Source organism: Vicugna pacos, chromosome X (genome assembly GCF_048564905.1).
Source record: "Vicugna pacos chromosome X, VicPac4, whole genome shotgun sequence".
In the NCBI taxonomy this organism is placed as follows: Eukaryota; Metazoa; Chordata; class Mammalia; order Artiodactyla; family Camelidae; genus Vicugna; species Vicugna pacos.
In genome coordinates, this window is record NC_133023.1 from 3,313,143 (window position 1) to 3,334,477 (window position 21,335).

Sequence of the window (21,335 nt, forward strand, 5' to 3'; positions counted from 1 at the left end):
TCAGCTGATTAAAACCATCTATTTTAAGGAAATGGCTTCTGCAATGGAGGGGGTTGGCCGGTGTGAAATGTGTAGGGCAGGCTGACAGGCTGCAAATTCAGGCAGGAGTCGATGCTGCACACTTGAGGCAGAATTCCTTCTTTTTGGGGAGGCCTCGATTTTGTAATTAGAGCCTCAACTGATTGGATGAGGCCCACCCACCTAATGGAGGGTGAGTTGCTTTATTGAAGTCAACCAATTTTATTTTAATTTATTTTTAAAAAAAATTTTTGAAGTATAGTTGATTTACCATGTTGTGTTACCTGCTGGTGTACAGCACAGTGATTCAGTTATATATATATATTCTTTTCCATATTCTTTTTTATTACAGGTTATTAAAAACTATTGAATATAGTTCCCTGTGCTGTATAGTAGGTCCTTGTTGTTTATCTATTTTATATACAATAGTGTGTATCTGTAAGTCCCAAACTCCTATTTTATCCTTCCCCACCCCCCACTTCCCCTTTGGTAATCATAAGTTTGTTTTCTATGTCTGTGAGTCTCTTTCTGTGCTAAGTGCTAGCATATGGTACTTTTTTTTTTTGGTCTGGCTTACTTCACTTAGTATGATAATCTCTAGGTCCATCCATGCTGCTGCAAATGGCATTAATTCATTCCTTTTTTATGGCTGAATAGTATTCCATTGGAATCAATGGATTTTGACTTTAGATATTAACCACATCTACAATATGACCTACCCAGCAACACCTAGATTACTAGCTGATGAAATGACCAGGTACTACTGTCTAAACGAGGTGTCACGTACAACTGAGCATCACACAGGGTACAAATGAAAATTCCATTATCACAGGTGAGCTGTGCAACTTTGGGTGCCTCTGGTAAGTTACTAACCATATTACATGAAAGAATGCCTGCTGTTTCTCACCTTACCGTTTGCCGTGATGTACCACAGGGACAAGAAATAAGACCATGTCACACTTTACCCCTGAAGAAAATTTGTATCTGCCGCACACTCTATGTTCAATATACATTGGTCTAATATTAAGCAACATGCCTATTTTTTCCTGCCTGTGAGTTAACAGAGCAACAGAAGTTACCTTGGTGTATTTGTGTGTATCATATAAAGTTCCACGTGATAGATACCAGCTCAGGTTTGTGCTATTTTGAGAGATCATCTGGGTTCCTCTTTCAGCACCAGATTTGAAAGCCCAGTTTCTGGGGATGGGGAGACGGTGCGATCAGAAAGTCAAGTCAAAGACATCACTGTGTTTATCGGAAGAGCAAACTTCTAGAATTTAAAAGTGGGAGCTCTCTGTTTTAGGTCAGAGCTACCGAATTCTGACGAATAGGCTGGAAGACGACTCTTCTCTCTTCCTACTTTGCAAATGCAATGCTGCGAGTCGTTTCTATCCTGGGGAAAAAGGGTGTTGGAACACTTGGTGCATGTTTCCACCATGGTGCTATCGCGCATGATAGTACTGGGGGCCTCAACCTCGCTTTCATGGGGTGGGAATCTCAAAGGGAAGATGCCGTTTCTGCCAACGAGCCAGGCTGCGGAAAGTCTCTAGTGGATTCCGGCTATACGTGCTCAGCCTGATAAAGTTTTAATTTATGCCCACACCCCAGAGCCCAGAGAAGAGGGAAGCCCTGACGTTTTGCCAGGCAATGTGGACAGCTGTTGGGAAAACCCAAATTCTGAGCTCTCGTTCCCATTATTTATCTGGGAAATTTAGAGGGGAAAAAATAAAATCAATGTTAGGAATTAATTAGGAATCAAAGTTTAGGAAGATTGCGAGGTATTTGGGAGAACAGAAACAAGAGAAGAACCAGCCCACAGTGGAGTGGTGATAGCTCAGTGGTAGACCGCATACTTAGCATGCAGGAGGTCCTGGGCTCAATCCCCAGTACCATCATTAAAGAAATTAATAAAAGGAAAAAAAAATCCACCCACAGCATTGGCAATTCCCAGCTAAAATCCCACCTCCCTCTACCATTCTCCTCAAACGGTAGTGCAATTTTAAAAGACGTATCAGCTGTCTGGGTCTAACTTAGCATCTGCCACTTGAAAGAGCCTTGAGGATCATTTGTGACCTCCCCTTTGTCCCTTCTGTTCTGTTTTTCATTTTTGAGTTTGACAAGCACTTATAATTATCACCAGGAGAGACTCAGCTTCAAACAACATTGTAACTAGTATCATCAAGTCCCTGTCACCAGTTGCCCCTTCTGTTCATCAGATACGTTGCCAGCGACTGTTCTGAACCGTTAAAATGCACGAAAATGAAATACGCCATAGGTGCTCAAGAAATTGATGATAGTATCAGTCAATTAAATCAGATCCTTTGAAGAATATAAACTTATTCTAAAACAAAGTTTATAAGCTTGCAAAGGTGCACTGGACTTTGCATCTCAAAGACCCCAGAGACCCAACAATTATCAGCTTATAACGCAAACCCTTATCAACCACGAACACCTCGGGGTGTAGCTCAAACTAACTAGCTTGTGGTCCAGCCATCCACTTAGCACCGAAAGACAGCCCTTCATTTATTTGTCAGTCACTGGTGCAGGAATGCTTCACTGATTTTAGCCACAGCTGGTGTGCCAGGTAAGAAAATCAATGAATCCACCACCAATGAGAATTTAAAAACCTCATCTTGTACAGATCGATATTTATTTAGTTTCATCCAAAACGTAACCAAATCACAAAAAGAAATATGTATCCTTTAAGAAGTTAAGCATCAGCTGAAACAGTGGGAAAAAATGGTCATTTCTACACACATAGGGAAGAAAAATTTAGTCTCGGACGAAACAAGTGTCCAGTTAAATAAAAAACAGTTCCCAGGGCTGGAATCAAAAGAGGATCTGAAATAATAATATAATACAAAATAGGCAAATAGTGCCAGAAACGTATTTAATCAGAACGTTTAAGAAATTCTGAAAGCACAGATTTTTTTTTCCAGAAATGAATGTTATGGCAAACATAATCCTGGCAAAGAAAACACTCATCACCAGTAAGAGCAGTCTTAAAAATCTGAAGTATATCAATATTCATTTAATTAAAAAGGACAAAAAGGACAAGTACAAAATAAAAGAACAGAGAGAGAGACAGAGACAGAGAGAGACAGAGATGGAGAGACAGAGACTAAGAGAGAGACAAAAGAGAGACAGACATCAATCATTTGTAACGGACATCCCACAACTACCTTATACCTCCCCAAGCATGCCTCTAGAATCCCGGTTTTCAACCAAGGCCAGTTACTGATTTAAAATGCAGTCCAGTCTATAACCACCTGCCTTTGAATGTGCAAATAAATAAGATACTAACACGTGCTTTAGGACACCCTCTGTCTGGAATGGAGTCTGCTTTCAAGTGTTGCTTCTGATGGCCATTTTGAGCACCGTACCTGCAGGGAGAAACCACAGGGAAGAGGAAGTCCCAGGTTCGGGACTTACGGAATCTTGCACACAAGTATGGTTCACTCATTCTTATATTTGACATGCATCAGATGAGGACACCACCTTTCGGTTGATACAGTCAGGATCAAAGCCCTTTAAGAAGTCAAGTATTGGCTGAGCCAGTGGAAAAGAATGGTAATTTCTATGCACAAACGGAGGAAAGAAAATTTTAGGCCCTGGCTTCATACCTTGGAGGAAAAAAGAGTTAATAATAAATTATCTATCTATCTATCTATCTATCTATCTATCTATCTATCTATCCATCCATCCATCTCTATCCATCCATCCATCTATCCATCCATCTACCTATCAAGAAAGTGTGTCATGATGTGGAATATTCATTCAAACATCCTTAATTCCACACCGTCATCCCCCACCCCTGGCTTAGCACCTCCCACGTACATACCCAAGCAGCCATTGGTCAAATGTGTCTAATTCCCCAGTCCTGTTCATGGACCGAACAACAGAGCAAGGTCCGGGTGAAGTAAATGCACAGGTCTTGCAAAGATTTTGGGATTTTATGAATTTCGTGGAATCACTTGCTGAGCTACTAACAAACAGAGACGTGGCTGGGTCACGAGGTCACATCCGAAAAACAATCCACGTCAGTGACAGTGCTCAAACACCACCAGTCACCCTCTGTTGTCTAAGAGTTTTCATTTTCACATCGTTTCATGTGTAACAACTTTTCCTAAACATGAGACGAGCTTAATTCCATAATGTCACCATTCAAAAAGCATTTTAGACAAACTTTTTCTCCATGTTGGAGGGAAATAAAATGTTGGTTCTTTCTTTCTTTTTCTTTAAGTGAGTTACTTATAAACGGTCTTTTCCTGGCTTTTATTACCCTTGGTTCACGAGAATGATTTTATATATTTAACATAACAACACGTTTTGCATTCTCTGCCACAAGGTAAAGCTTCTATTGAACCAGTCTTGTAGACTACATCTGAGGGACGTGTGAAGTGCAGTTGAATGATAATGGCCGAGAAAGGCCCTAAAATCTTGGCTCTATCAGCAGTGGAGGTTGCAGAGCAGCAAGGGGAAAAAGTTGAACATTTCTATGAGAAGAGCATACATGTATTTGACAAGGGTAGCAGTAATTCCAGATCTTTTACAGACTTCTGGATGAAAGAGTACAACATTAAATATATGAGAATGAGTTTAAATAGATATTATCTTCCATAAACCAGTGTTATTAACTATCTGTTTACCCATCTACCCACCTATCCACTGATCCATACAGCCATCCATCTATTCATTCTTCCATCCACCCATCCACACATCCATCCATCGATGTACCCACCTAGCTACCCATCCACACATCCATCCACCCACCCATCCATCTACCCATGCACCCAACCATCATCCACGCACCCACCCACCCACCCATCCATCCACATATCCATTCATGTACCCACCTACCCACACATCCACACATTCATCCATTCATCCATCCATCCACTCATCCACCCACGCACCCAACCATCATCCACCCACCCACTCATCCATCCATCCATCTGTCCACATGTCCATCCACCCAACCATCCATCCACCCATGCACCCATCCACACATCCATCCATCCATTCACCCACCCACCCGTCATCCACTCATCCATCCATCCACCCATCCACCCACCCATACACCCAACCATCCATCCACCCATACACCCAACCATCCACCCACCCACACACCCATGGACCCACCCGTCATCCATCCATCCACCCAGCCATACACCCACCCATCCATGTACCCACCTACCCATCCATCCACACATCCATCCATCCATCCATCCACCCACCCACCCATCCACCCACGCACCCAACCATCATCCACCCACCCACTCATCCATCCATCCATAAATCCATCCACATGTCCATCCACACAACCATCCAACCACCCATGCACCCATCCACACATCCATCCATCCATTCACCCACCCATGCACCCTCCCATCATCCATCCATTCACCCACCCATACACCCACCCATCCATGTACCCACCTACCCACCCATCCACACATCCATCCATCCATCCATCCATCCACCTACGCACCCAACCATCATCCACCCACCCACCCATCCATCCTTCCATCAGTCCATCCACATGTCCATCCACCCAACCATCCATCCACCCACACACCCATCCACACATTCATCCACCCACCCACACACCCACCCATCATCCATCCACCCACCCATCCACACATCCATCCATCCACCAACCCGTCCACCCAACCATCCATCTACACGTCCACACACCCACTCACTCATTCACACATCCATCCATCTATCCATCCACCTACCCACACATCCACTCATCTACTTACCCATCCCTCTATATTTCTTTCTTTCAATCTATTATTAAATGGAGGCAGTAGAGATTGAGGAAGAAAATGTACAATGACCAGAGCTGCAGAATGATGAACACTGCATTTTCACAGCCTCCTGCTTAAGTATCATGAAGTGGTTAAAAGTTTTTTTTTTTCTTTTAAATTTTTTTTCTGCTATGAGGGGTCTAAGGAGCTGTGCTAAGAGCAAGAAGGCCATGGCTTCTGCAGATCACACTGAATGCCTAACATATCATTAGCACAACCTTAAACATGGTTTTCTAAAATAATTAGGTCTCCTAAATTTGTAATGGAACATGAGTATCTGTACCATTCTGGCTCACATTCAACACAGCTGTCTTAGCTTTTCCCTAAACTATCCCTCCACATAATTTTATTCCTCCTCTCACTCTGTCATGATTTATTTAAGATTTGCCTGCAGCCAATGCAGGCAGCATTTCCCGATCTAGAAAGGAGATGGTGGAAAGCCAAGATGTAGAGTACAGTGCAATTTTATGTCAGCTGGCTGAGTTTCATTCTGTGCAGCCCCTGGGACAGCCCCGGGTCAAACTGTGAACTCAGTGATGCAAAGCTCCCTAAGCAAATTTGTTTATGCATAATTCCTAGGTTCATTTTGGTTTGTAACAGGACCTCCCCAAGTGAAGGAGGTGATGAAAAGCTAATTCTCCCTTTCCTATACGTCTTGAACCCAAATCTGTTCCACATACAGCGACCTACCAGATGCCCACAGCAGACACAAAAACCAGTCGATGTGAAATGCCTTACAAACTTGTAAGACATCCAAGCTCTACCCTGTTCCTCCTCTAACTTTCACCTCTCTGAGGACAGCTCCAAGGAGTGGTCTTTTCACTTTACAGTAAGCATCAGGAAAAGAGGAATTCTCCTTCATCAGTGAATTTGCTCAGCACTAGTGACGTTTCAAGTCACTTGGGTGGGACCATGTCAAAAATACAGACAGCTCTGGATTTGTACACCTTGACCATGCAAGTGGAGATACTGTCCGTGAAGTATTTCAGCCAATCGATCTATCTTGAGTATCTTTAATCTCACCATTGAGAGTGTTCTGCACACCCATACAGTTATCCTGACTTCACAAGCAATTCATTTCACGAATGCAGTGCGTCTCTGACATGCTAATTACACGCAGCTTAGCTGACTGCCAGGTGGACAGCTGAAACACTACAGTGTGAGTTTTCTGATGTAGGGCTATCTGATCACTCCTGGAGAGTGGATATGCCATTAAAGCAATTGCATCCTCCTTATCATAACTAGCACATGCATAACATCATACTGTCTATGCTGTTCTTTTAAATTACCACAACTTCCCTTTCAGTTGTAGAGATACCTCGATTTCACATCATAGAAACTTCAAGACATAAGGCAAGGGTAGAAAAAGAAATCTGCCAGGTCCTCTTTTAAAACCTAAATATGAAATATTTTAGGGGTGTGGGGCTCAAGACCCTCAAGTAATGTTTTTTTGGGGTGTCTGGTTTTTATTTTTAGTTTTGATTGATTGATTGAAGATGGTTGATTTACAACATTGTGTTAGTTTCCAGTGTACAGAAAAGTGATTCACCCACTCCTGGACATATATCCAACAGGAACCCTAATTCAAAAAGACACCTGTACCCCAATGTTCATAGCAGTACTATTTACAATAATCAAGACATGGAAACAACCTAAATGTCCATCGACAGATGACTGGACAAAGAAGTTGTGGTATGTTTGTACAATGGAATACTAATCAGCCATAAAAATGGTAAAATAATGCCATTTCCAGCAACATGGATGGATCTAGAAATTATCATTCTAAGTGAAGTAAGCCAGAAAGAAAAAGAAACATACCACATGATTTCACTCATATGTGTAATCTAAAAAAAAAAAAAAGACAAATGAACTTATGTATAAAACAGAAACACACTCACAGACGTAGAGTACAGACTTGTGGTTGCCAGGTGGGGAGTGGGGTGGGAAGGGATAAACTGGGAGTTCAAGATTTGCAGATACTGACTGGTATATACAAAATAGATAAACAAGTTTATACTGTAGAGCACAGGGAAATATGTTCAATATCTTGTAATAGCTCATGGTGAAAAAGAATATGAAAATGAACATATGTATGTTCATGTATGACTGAAGCATTGTGCTGTACACCAGAAATTGACACAGCATTGTAAACTGACTCTACCTCAATTTAAAAAAGGAAAAGTGATTCACATACACACACACACACACACACACACACACACATTCTTCTACAGATTCTTCTCTATTATAGGTTATTATAAGATACTGAATATAGTTTCCTGTGCTAAATAGTAGGACCTTGTTTATCTATTTTATGTATAGTAGTTTGTATCTGTTAATCCCAGAATCCTAACTTATCCCTCCCCTCCCTTCCCCTTTGGTAACTGCAAGCTTGTTTTCTGTGTCTGTGAGTCTTTTCTGTTTCGTAAATACGTTCATTTGTGTCATTTTTTTTTAGATTCCACATATAATGTATATCATATGATATTTGTCTTTGTCTGACTTACTTCACTTAGTATGGTAATCTCTAGGTCGATCTATGTTGCTACAAGTGACATTGTTTTATTCTTTTTTATGGCTGAGTAGTATTCCAACGTATGTATACACCACATCTTCCTTATCTGGTCATCTGTCAGTGGACGCTTAGGCTATTGTAAATAAGGGAGTGTTTTTGCTATTTTTTCGGTAGTGATGCCATTTGCTTATTTTGTTGTGATTTATATTCCTACTCCAAGGCACTGCCAACCTTGCACGAGGAAGATCAGTCTACATTTTATTGGTAACAAAAAAAGTTACCTGTGGAGACCTGAGCAAACTGACAGCGTATGTCCAGTTTATTCCAGTGACGTGATAATGTGTCACCAAGACTGTGAGAGGACTGAGTCCTTAATCGCTTCTAATTATTTGTGGAGTTATCATAAGGTGAAAAAGTATACAAGGTGGGGTTTCATTGCAACAAATGTACACAAATGCCCCCACACAAGGGTTAAAACAAGATGTTAAGAAAAAAAAGACAACGGGTCCAGAATGGAGTCACTTATGCTAAGGTCCAGGTCACCAAGGCAACACTTAATTACAGTCTAGACTCTCCCAGAAATAGAATGTTAAAACCATTCAATCAACACTAGTTAGGCAACCTGCCTGATACATCCTGCCACCCATTAAAAGCAACTAACTTTGCAATAACCAACCTGCTTTATTGCCCAGTAGAACTTCTTTGCTTTGTTCCTTCTGGATATGAGAATCTTTTCTTTCATACATCCCCTCAGAGTTCCTATCTATCTGTTAGGTTAGATGCTGCCCCATTTAAATCCACTTTTTGCTCAAATAAACTCTTGGAATTTTAATACACCTCAGTTTATCTCTTAACACAGGGGAGCAGTTAAATAAATTACAAAACATTAGCTTGACTAGTATGCAGTTGTTTGAAAATGATTGACTTCTGTAATCTTCCATAATGAGAAATAGATTTTAGCGAACAGAGCACGTTGCAGAATAGTATGAATAAGATGATCTCAGTTTTATGAGAAGACACTAAAGAAACAAACCTGTGTGTGTGTGGTGTGTGGTGTGGCTGTCAAACAGCTGTATGCGATTCAAGGAAGAACTGGAAATATATCAGAAAAAACTGATGGAAGAATTTCACTGTGTATGCTACACATTTCCGTATTGTTTGAACATGCCTACAAATTAACATATTTTAAAGGGGCAATTTAAAGAACATAACCAGATAATACCACAATGGAAGTCAGCAATAATGAGCGATGGGAATGCCAAAGGATGCCTCATTTTGACTGAGAACAAAGAATTTATCTTGATTATGCTGTTGTCTTTAAAACATTGTCATAAAATAACATAAAGCATGGGTGAGAGGTTTAATTTACTATCTCTTCTATGTAGCACATTAATCAGTAGCCTTCCAAAGACAGGATTCCTTAAAACAAAATAATGACAAAATTGAGGAGAATTTCAGATAAAGTAGCTTCTCAGGAGAGGAGGCTTTTGGAAAGTAAGTGTATAATCCTTGCGGAAAAAATTCATGTGTGTGTGTGTGTGTGTGTGTGTGTGTGTGTATAAAATTTATATGTGTATATATATATATTTTTTTTTTTTCCTTATCCTCTCTAGCCAGGATGTCAACTGAGTCAGATCACAGGGTCCAACAATTAGTTCATAATTAGTGAAAATGTTCTATCAAGTTAGTGGAATTTATACTGTCCTGTGAATATTCTCCATTACTGTGAATATTTTCCATAACTTACGATATCATTTCAAAACTATTTTCTTCTGAAAATGCTTAACATTTTCATATTGGTAATAAACTTTAGACTTCAGGAGGCAGATTTTATTGTATAGAAATGCACAAGAACACTGGACAATTTTCTTTGCAAAAATAAGTTAAATTTTTGGATAATGATTTCTTTTAAACAAGAGGTTGGCTTTCAGAGTCTAACCGATATTTTGGTAGCCTTGTAACAGTGGTCAATGAAAACCTTATGAAGCTGTCAGTAGACACCTATTCTTACACCATTAGCAGTCTTCGACTTTGAAAGCAGTTCTTATTCAAGAAAATTATAATAATTCCTTCAGAATTTCCAGTTTGCTCTCAATCGGGATAGATACGCCTTCATGGGCGTGCTAAACTCCTGACTTTGAAATCCACACGCGTAGAAAACCTAGCACAGTCTGGATGGTTGTCAACATCTATATTTTAACACCATACCCCTTTAAGATCTAAAAATGAGAATGTTAACTTGTTTTATATTAGGTTCCATGACATTTTCTGGAATCTTCAGTTCCATAAAAGTCAGCACAGCCATTTACATAAGACACGGGAGTTTAAACAGCAAAAGCTAATTCTGATGTACTAAAATGTCAATGTCAATTTGAAATCCTATTAAGGTTGAGAAAGACGTCCTTTGCCATGGATACTGGAAAATGTGAGTCATTTCAAACTTTAAAACGTTTTTACATCTTGGTGAGCCTCTGAGGTATCTTGAGGAGGATTTATCACCTGAATGTCTTACAACATACAATAGTATATGGTGTTGAACCGCGCAGAGGTGGTATTTAAGGATGGGCTTATTTCAACTACAGCCTCAGAAGTAGGCATGCATCACCTCTCCAAGGCATGGGATAAGCCGAATGGAGAGAAACTTGGAAGATTCGTGCGCATTTTACCCCATGCCACCTTCTACCTGCTTCCCCTTCTGTTCAACATCAGGTGTCTCTGTCTCATGTTCATGTCGATGTGAATCCAAAACTCATTTTACCTTGAGCTCCCAGGAGGAGGGGTTTCAAAGCAACACGCTGGAAAGAAAATGTGCTTCTCCAAATCGGCCAATAAAATAATCCATACCATGTGACGTTAAGTATTTGTATATGTTTCCAGAGAAAAAGGAAGCAGAGAGTCAAATGAATCATAATAAGGCTGAATGCTGGGGCACCAGCATTCTCTACTCAAAGATCCGCATACTAGACAGATTTTTCCATGCATCACCTTACAAGCTGGATAGGACCAGGGTCACTGCACTTGAAAAGTTGCAGAACAAGCCACCCCGAAATGTGCGTTTGGGTGTATGGATTATTTAGAGCTGATTATTTTGAGAAACTGGAGACACTGAAGCGCTGAACACAGAGCAGAAGTTACTCTTATGTAAGAGATAATTACAAGAGAAATCCTCATTTGTAAAAGTGTTTCCCCCTCTGTACCAGGGAGAGAAGGATGTCTCTATATAACCAAGAAACTCATCCCTGAGAAAGGCACTTAAATCTGCTTCACAACTTTACTCTGATTCAGTGTATTTATGCCTGGTCATCTCCCCCAAACTGGCCTCCCTCGGCTTCTGCCTTTTGCTGAAGATGGTGTGTGAGCCTCAATTCTAAGCCACCCCTTGCAGACTTACTCATTTTCCCTGAGTTATCTCCCACACACACATGAGGCACACATGTTCAAAAACTTCTGGTTGATTTTTTCCCCCCTGTTATTTTGTCTTTGGTTTACAGGGGCCCCAGCCAAGAACCTAGAAAAGTAGAGGAAATTTTTTCTCTATACATTCATTTGAAGACTCCAGAGACCAAGTTCTCAAGATACTGGGTAATTTCCCCATGATCACATAAACTCAGAGATGAGAATTCCAGAGAACCAAAAGCCACACTTTGGCCAATACATTGTAAGATAATTATGGATCACTACATACATTCATTTTTTGAATAAAGATTAACATAGCTCAAGTAAAAGGTGTAGAACCAAAAACACACTTGAGTGTATTTTAATTTAAAAAAGCACAGAGTTTACAGATTTCCATACCTTCCTTATAACATTTCCTTAGCTTTATAATATCTTAAAAGTGAGGATAAGATGAATTTTATCTTAAGACCGATACAAGGAAGTTCCTTTAATAGAGTGTGCAGGGAATGCCATGCATAGTGGCAGAGGTGGGCAGAGAACTCACTTCTCAGTAACTTGCCAACCATGCAAAAATAAATGAGAGGAAATCCATTCCATGGAGGAATTCTTGATTTAGAGGGCTGCTAGCACATTTCGGTGATAGACATGTCCAACATAAATCATTAAAATATAATGCAAAGTTACTAAAATAAGTCACTATACTGGACGCACAGAATGGTATCATTTATTCTAGTCCTAGGTGTTCTAAAAGGATTATAACTCAAAATAAGAATGGGCTGCCACCCAAAGTGTGACAGAGGAAAAAGCGAAGCAGGGTTGAATTGGCAAATTAATTTCTCTGGAGAAGAATGCAGTCTGGCCACTGTTTTTCATTTCAGAAGTAGGTCTTCTCTACTAAAATGTAACGTGGTGCATGTAGATACACTAATGCTATGCAACTTCAAAAAGAAGACAGAGTTGTCTAGATAAGGCTTCCCATAACAATAGTTAAAATTTATTTTTAAATGAGAATTTCCCAGTATCTATATGAAATGCTATATATATAAAACATCAAATAGGTCTAAATTACAGGTCACTATGATACACGGACCATGACGGTAATACAGATGCTGAGTTGAAGCAAGAGCTAACTGGACACTAGCTGAAATGCCTTCTGACAACAACCTATGTAATTGCTGTAGACTGAATGTCTGTGTCTCCCTCCCAAATTCGTATATTAAAATCTATTCCTCTGAGAGAGAGTAGAGTATGTGACCCCCCAACATGTGCTGCTTTGCCATGTAGATTATTTGGAGGTGAAAACAATCAAGCCACAACAGACTCCGGAGGAAGAGCTGTTTACCTTCCCCTTAAGTGCCTAAAAGAATTTAGAGTGGGGGCCTGTACCCGGAGAGAGCTATTACCAGAGGTAACATTTTATATCAGAAAGACTTGTCTGCATGTCTCAGCATAGACTTGTTCACCAAACATTTACTCTTCTCACCTTCCTGTGAGCTGCCTTTCTCCCCTTTGAAGCTCCTGACCCCTTCCCCCTTATTCTTAGCTCAGGATGGCGTAGAAGCCTCAATGACCTATTTTGGGATCTCATATCTTTGGGGCTTTTGTATGTACAAAATGTTCCTCCTGTTCATCTGCCTTATGTCAGTATAATTATTAGACCAGCCAAAGAACCTAGAAGGAAACAATTTTCCTTTCCTCCACCACTAATGTGGCAGTATCAGGAAGTGAGGGAGGTCTCTGGGAGGTCATGAAGGTGGAGCCCTCATGAATGGGGTTAGTGGCCTTCTAAAAGAGACCCCAGAGGGCTCCCTTGTCTGTTCCACCAGCAAGAATTAGGAAGTGGGTCCTCGGGAGACAGCAAATCTGCCACCACCTTGATCTTAGACTTCCAGCCTCCAGAGCCGGTGGGAAATAAATCTGTGTTGTTCATACGCCACTCAGTCTCTGGCTCTGTTTATAAGAGGCTGCACAAACTAAAACAGTAACTGGGTGGTTTATCAGAGTGAGCAAAAGAGGAATCAGAGCAGTGTTGGACAAGCTTGACAATGAGTACTCATCCTTGGGCAAGACCATGCAAGCATCATGGTCAAACTTCTGACCTCTACATCCAACCTGAAATGAGACAAGATGGATGCAGAGGTTAGAAAAAAGCACCACATGAGAAAATCACCAGGGTGCAGGTCGTTTATTTAGATGGAGGGAAGTCCATTAAGAGAGCGTGTATGAATGCATTTCTGATGTGGCCACCTGGAGCTCAGTTCCTCCGGAAAACCTCTTAGGAACACCTCAGAACGCACCTGAGAACTGTCCCACTGAGGCTGAGTGAGGCATACCCTGACCTGAGCCACCTCCCAACCGCAGTGGTATTATTTCAGCGGCATTTCTGGGCTGTGCCCCCGAGAGGTGGGGGTGGGGTGGGGTGACGATGAATGGGAGTCTTTGGAACTGTCCGCTGGGACAGTGCTGAAATCGGGGCAGAAGGAGATGGCTGTAGGACCACCACGCTTGCTGGCCTCATCCCTTCCCTGAGAAGGATACCTGCATTAGGTAAGTGGGGAAACCTCATTTCAAAGCAAACATTCTACAACTCCACGTAACGATCACCCTCACTAAGCAAACGTATATTTGATGGCTTACATTTTACAGTGCCACTCAGCTTGAATGACAGGGAGAATTCCTTAAGCGTCAGCCAAACTCCATAAAAAAAACCAAGAAGCAGCTCTTAGTACCACTATCACTAGACCAGTTTTAACATCTTTTTCAGTTAATAAAATTGAATGCCTCGTTGGCCGTAAGGAGCCCTGGGGGCAATGTGTCACAGTCTAAAGAAAAACAAGCCACCGCATGCCAGGACTCCTGCAAATGTTATCGATCACCGATCAACCTCTCCAGAGAAACTGAAAGACATGGCTTTGAAATTTTTTTCGTAGTGGTGTTAAAAAAAAATAACAACCCAAAAGCATTCAGCAACATTTGCTCGTGGGAGTTCTCAAAAGGGTAAAAATGTGGTGTATCTTTTATTGCTCTTTTAATAGGCTGACACACAATCCGACAGACAGCTGGGGAGGGAAAGAAGCCGACCTGAGCCTGAGTAAGATGTTGAGTCAAGCATCAGCGTAACTTCAACATTAATAAAACACTTAGTAAATTAATCTTTTTGATTTTCCACTCACATGGCTTAATGTTTCATGGCATAGTTTGCGGCTTGTTTACAAAGCTGTCTAGGCTGTTCCTATGCCTCACAGCCCATGAAAAGTCAAGCAGAGTATGACTTGCATGACAAATGTGTAGAGAAGGTGTTCAGAGCAGAAGGGGGAAGGTCGGTGAGGACTCTATACTTTAGAACACGGAAAAGGGGTGATTGTCCAAACACCACATGGGTCGGGTATTATGAATAAATAACTACACTTAAAACAAAATAAATACAGCCAAATGTCTACGGGATTAATACCACATTCAAGTATACTCTGCAAAGATGCTTCTGTGTGATGTCCAAGGAGAGGAAAGCATGATGATTATATATAAAATTTTAATTTTGAAATGACCTCTTTAAGATGGAGTTTCAGTGGCTAACGTAGGAGGTCCATCATTTAGTAAAAACGCCAAGGTTGACCTGAATGGCCGCAATGCAAATTAAAGCGATTTGGGAAACGTGCCATGGCCCAAACTGGAAATGAGGGAAGACCGTGGTGGTGAAACTTGATTAATTAAAACTTGGGAGGGAAAAAGTCACTGCCTAATAAAACCAACACCTGCAACTGGATGAAAAATCCTAGGACCGTTTCCATTTTTACTATTTCCATAAAACATGGGATCGCTGCCCATTTCTCATCGTAACCCTAGATTCGGCAGGCTGACGGCCGCGAAGGCGATAAAGATTCCTATCACATGGGGGATAAATTCAGTCTGCTGTAGGAGAAAAAGTTCGCGAGGACTTCAGCTGACAGAATGGGGCTGCTCCGTCCCGGGGGAGAGAGAGTAGACACCGCTGAAGTTGGCTACCTTGGATGCAAATGGGGTCACACATCTTTCCCTCTCTAGCTCCTTGATCTAGGAAGAAATACGTTTTACAGCAAAATGCATTGATTTGTTTTAAAATATGACCAAAGGGGTGACTGCCAGAGGACCATTTACAAAGTATTCATTGCTCATTTCATTAAAAAAAAAAATCAACTATCTGAAAACACGAACGTGCTTCATAATGGAAGCCCCCCCGGTAAGGATGGGAGAGAAGAAGGATGAAACATGGGTCTTTTCTGTCCACGTCCCAGTCCCTGTCTGGGTCTTGGTGTGTTTGTTCCCACAGCAGCCCACGAGAGGTCCCTGATAGAACCCAGGGACTTGAAGGTACGGAAGCCTCAAGAATTCAGGAAAAAAAAAAAAATGGAAAGATGGAGCCGTTCCACCTCCGTTCTCCTTCTGGGCAGGAAATCCCCCTGCCCCTCAGTTCTCCTCCCGGGAGTTGAATCTGGGTGTCTGAGAAACCGGTTCTAAGAAAAGGTGACACTTCATCTGCGTCAGCGAAGCCGTCTCTGGGGGACACGCCTGGGAGAGAAGCAGACCCAGGCTGGCTGTCCCTCCTGGAAGCCTCGGAAACACTCCAAGCCAAGCTCGTGGAGGACACACAGGAAAGATGACGCCCTGTAACCTTTTTTTTTTTTTACCCGTGAGCACATCCCACCAAGGTTCACCTATAATCTTCCTACTCCCCAGGGACTAAAGGACCTGTGATTTGCTAGTAAGTCAACTCCACCCCCATCACACACACACAGCATTCGTCCCCTCTTTTTATCTATTTAACTCCTAGAAGTCTTCACATTTGTAGCCTTGAAACCTGACTTCCCATCTGGTTTGGAAGTCAAGCAGTGTTTCATCCCATGCTCACCGCCGACTACAAAAAACAAAATCCATCTATCGATTCGCCTTCCCGTCCGTCTGTGACTTGAGCCTTTGGGAGGAGACGTGGCAAGCTAAGTGGCTGATCACTCCATGTAACTTTTTTTTACCCCCCATGCAGGAATCAGTGAACCCTGCTAAAAGGAAACTGGAAAAGCCCCCGTGCGGTAGTTTTATTGCGACTCTCCGCTCCGCGCGCCCCGCTGCTCTGGACCTGTCACTCTTTCCTGAAAGGGACCAGGATGCGAACGGACACTCTACGTGGACGTCAGGATTGAAACAAGCTTAGTGGGAAGTTGATCCTTCTGCCCACTTCCTCCGTCAAAGTGCGTGCTTTTAAAGTGCCCCTGTGTGTTCTCAACTTGCCCCTCTGTTCCTGTTCATCTCTTTCTCTCGTCTGCACCAACGGGATCTGGTAGCGTCATCTTGGGGTGTGATGGGGCTCAGGACATGACACACCCAAATACGGCACCTCTGCTCAGTGACTATGTTAAGGTGAGAGAATTTTAGGAAACGGCAGAGGCAGAAAGGTCACTTGGACCTCCCCCTTCTCCCCTGCAATACATAAGACCCTCGGGGGAGAGGTACCCTCTCTGGACCAGGATGAAGAACCATCCTTGTCTCCAAGACAAGAGGACATGAGAAGAATCGTAACAAACAGGTCTTGCTAAGTTTCCCCCAGTTCACTACGCTGACCTCCCACTCCTTAACCTCTCACCTGCCCCCACGACCATCCACTCTTCATCAAACCTGACACCGAATCCTCAGGTCCATCTGTCTGGGTCTTCTTTTCTTTACGAAGGCTCCCACGTCACCTAAAACTGCTAGATAAATCTGCATGCTTCCCTCTTTTCCATCTGTCTCTGTCCGTTTAAGTTTCAGACCCTGAGATATCAAGCAAAACTTTTTCTTACGACCCTGAGTATTTCTGCGTATATACACACTCTATCTAAAATTTCAATTTATTTGAAAAGAAAATCAACTCACATGGATGAATTCATGCATTTGAGTCACCATGCTCATCCAGAAGAGTTTATGAAATCTGGGTTCCAGAAATGCAACAAACAATGGCTTGTGTCTCTCTTTTTTTTTAAAGGTGCGTTTTTAATGGGTAAGTTTTCTGGACCTTTTAGGATCCAGCCCCTGAGATTTGGAGGCACTGAGAGAACACACAGCAAGTACCATTTCTGATGTAGAAGGGCCATCCCCAAGGAGCTGTTCCAGGAGCTGCTTCATGCATTCAACCCCCAGAGCCGTCCAAGCTTTCATGGACTTCTCCCCTCCATCCACGTCTTCCCTCCAGAACCAGGGGGGACACTGATGTCAGCTCAGTGCAGACGCGGACTGTTCCCAATGATTAGAATGACGGAGAGGAAAAAAAAAATCTGCCTTGAAGTCCTTTCCAGGTAACAGTAACTAAATCCGAGGAGAAGCTGGACTTAGATGATCAACATGCAACTTCTTACATCCTTCAAGCCATTTATAAAAATCCTGTCTCTTCTCTACATATTTCTTCTCCTTTTTCTGGACTGAAGAGGAAGACTCCTTCAGCTCTACCTTAGGAAACACACTCTTCTTACCTTCCAAGTGTAAGTAACTGGAGTGACATATTCACGTCCAACAATGTGCATCTCTCACCTCCCCAGATGCCTCTGCTTTCAAAGGTGACATTTCATACCTGAATGCAATTTTCAATCATTAAAACTGGCAATAATTAGAACCACGATGATGAGGGAGTTCTGGGTATTAAGGGACCAGACATTAAGAATCTTAGCATGATGATGAACCACAGGCCTCATTCAATTCAAATCTTCTTCCAAAAGGAAGACTCCTCTTTGCTCCATCTTGGCTACTGTCTGTCCAGCTGCCGTTCAAATACCTTCAGTGATAAGGAATTCACTGTGTTCTGGGGAAATCCCATCCACGAATGGTGAGCTCCATTTAAGAAATGACTGAGAAACATTTAATAATTATTAGAAGCCAAACTATCCTTAGAAATAAAATTTCTCTCATTAGAAATAATTATGGTGCACAGCACAGTGTCCCAGTCATGCATATGCGTACATTTAATCATTTTCATATTCTTCTTCATTAAAGGTTATCACAAGATATTGTGCTCTACAGAAGAAACTTGTTTTTTAAATCTATTTATATATATAGTAGCGAATATCTGCAAATCTCAAAGTTCCAAATTTATCCCTTCCCACCCGCTTTCCCGCAGCGACCATAAGATTGTTTACTACGTCTGTGAGTCTGTTTCTGTTTTGTAGATGAGCTCCTTAGTGTCCATTTTTCTTTTTTTTAAGATTGTACATGTGAGTGATACCATATGGTTTTTTACTGTTACTGACTGTACTTAACAAAATTTTTTTTTAGAAAGAAAGAAATAATTACGGGGGACCCTGCAGGGAGGCCGGGCAGAGGCTCTGTTTAAGGGCTGCAGACCACCCCTCCTTCTGCCTCTCAGGTGGTCCCCCAGATCACCAGGATATAGACGTTTCCACCGTATCGGTCGCCAGATCAGAGCTTCTCAGCAGAGCAGCGCCAGCCTTTTCCAGACGAACAACTCCAGGGGCGGACCACAGCCCCTTCTTCCCAGGCCCTCTCCATGGGACCAGCCCCAGGACGGTTCTCTAACTCAGACGCCACCATCTCTGCCTCGTTCCAGGCTTGTCACACCACCAGCCGAGGTGCTGCAGAGGTTTTGGGAGCCAGCCGGGGAAAAAATAATGAGTCCTGTCCGCTGAGTCTTAAGGAAAGCCGTGCAGTTGTGTTTGCCACGATCTGCAAAGATTTTCACTGGGTCCTGCTCACACCAGCTACGACAAACCTGGAGTCATGGGTGTGAATCATCACCTCCTCTGTGACTTCGAAACAGCGCCCAACAGAAGGATCAAGTCAGTCACAACGGATCCGAGGATGACGCCACGGTAACTAGTGCTTCCCAGAAATGCTTTTCGGGGGGTAGACCGTCATTCAGCAAAGAAGAAGGGCACGGGGGTGATGCCAACTCTTGAGCCCCAGGAGTCACCATCACTTTCTCAGTGACACTCTCCTCTCTGCAAGGGGATGACACACTTCTTGAATCAGCTTCATCTTGGCTGCCTGTATCCTTTGGGCGTGACCCGCGCAGTAACAGAGAGAATGGGTTTTGGCAAAATGATGTGAGACAGAATTGGGATTTAAATGCAGCCTCCCCACCACCAACCCCCCCCCCCCCCCCGCCATGCTCTCCCGGTATCTTCTGTCTTGGGTCAAGGAGGTGAAATGATTGATTGGATCATGACGTGTGTCCTGAAAGCAAAGATCATTCTGGTAGGTGGGGGAAAAAAAAAAAAAGTGAAGTAGGACATGACTTCAAGAGGGCAACTTTACTATTATTTTTCAAAATTTATCTTAACGCTCATCTTTCTGGCCAGATGCCAGCACCTCTTTAAAGGTAATGAATTGATTTCTGCTGTGAGAGCAATCTGAAAACATCCTTAAGATAATGGTAATTTATAGCATCGCACTGTCTCCATGAACACTATCTGATGAATGGCAGATGTGTTTAATATACGGGACTAATGGAAAAGTTCACACCCCAGACCCAGATTGGGGTGTGCACCTGTGTCCGCACTGTCTCACCCCATTTACGTGACGCACTACAAAGGCTTCAGACTTGGCATACAGACGTAAACTCCCAAACTAGGAATACATAACTTGGAACATGTACCACGTTACTATATTAATTCAACTTAGGAAAGCAGTTCCCCAAATCTAGTTAATCTGCGCCTTCCTGAAGTCCTTCTCCAGTTTGGCGTTTACTCTTGAAAAACTGGCATTTGGAGACTAATTCCTTACTGCTGTCCTTCTTATAGTAAGAAACAAAGGATTTGCCACTAGAAGTCCCCAACCCAAAAAACAACACCCCGAGAAAAGAGTGTACTGCATACCTAAACAGTGATCCTTTACCAACATACATACAAAAACCTCAATAAAGTATTAAAATTAATGTAAAATTAATAGTTGATGTAGTTAGTCAACTGTATCTACTGCCTATTCTGGAAAATCTAAATACATGATTCTCATCAATTACGAAGTCTAGGAGATTCCTTAAAAAACTAAAAATAGACTTATCCTGTGATCCAACAATCCCACTCCTGGGCATATATCCAGAAGGAACCCTACTTCAAAAAGACACCTGCACCCCAATGTTCATAACAGCACTATTTACAACAGCCAAGACACGGAAAGAGCCTAAGTGTCCACCGACAGATGACTGGATAAAGGAGATGTGGTATATTTATACAGTGGAATACTACTCAGCCATGAAAAAGAATGAATTAATGCCATTTGCAGTAACATGGATGGACCTGGAGATGGTCATACTAAGTGAAGTAAGTCAGACAGAGAAAGACAAATGCCAGATGATATCCCTTATATGTGGAATCTAGAAAAAAAGATGAAGCAAATGAACTTATTTGCAAAACAGAACATGGAAAACAAAGTTACAGTTTCCAAAGGGGAAAGAAAGGGGATAAATTAGAAATCTGGGATTAACAAATACAAACTACTATATGTTAAATAGATAAATAACAGGGTCCTACTGCACAGCACAGGGAAGTGTATTCAATATCCTATAATAGCCTATAATGGAAAAGACCATGAAAAATTAACTCAATCAGTGTGCCGAAAACCAGCAGCTAACACAACAC

At 42.1% G+C, this 21,335-nt stretch overlaps 1 protein-coding gene and 1 pseudogene across 2 annotated transcripts in view; one reads left to right on the forward strand and one right to left on the reverse strand.

Moving 5' to 3' along the window:
- Nucleotides 1-21,335, reverse strand: part of NLGN4X (neuroligin 4 X-linked) — a 227,514-nt gene that overhangs the window by 49,108 nt on the left and 157,071 nt on the right. The window lies entirely within an intron of this gene.
- Nucleotides 4,806-19,385, forward strand: LOC140692024 (uncharacterized; annotated as a pseudogene).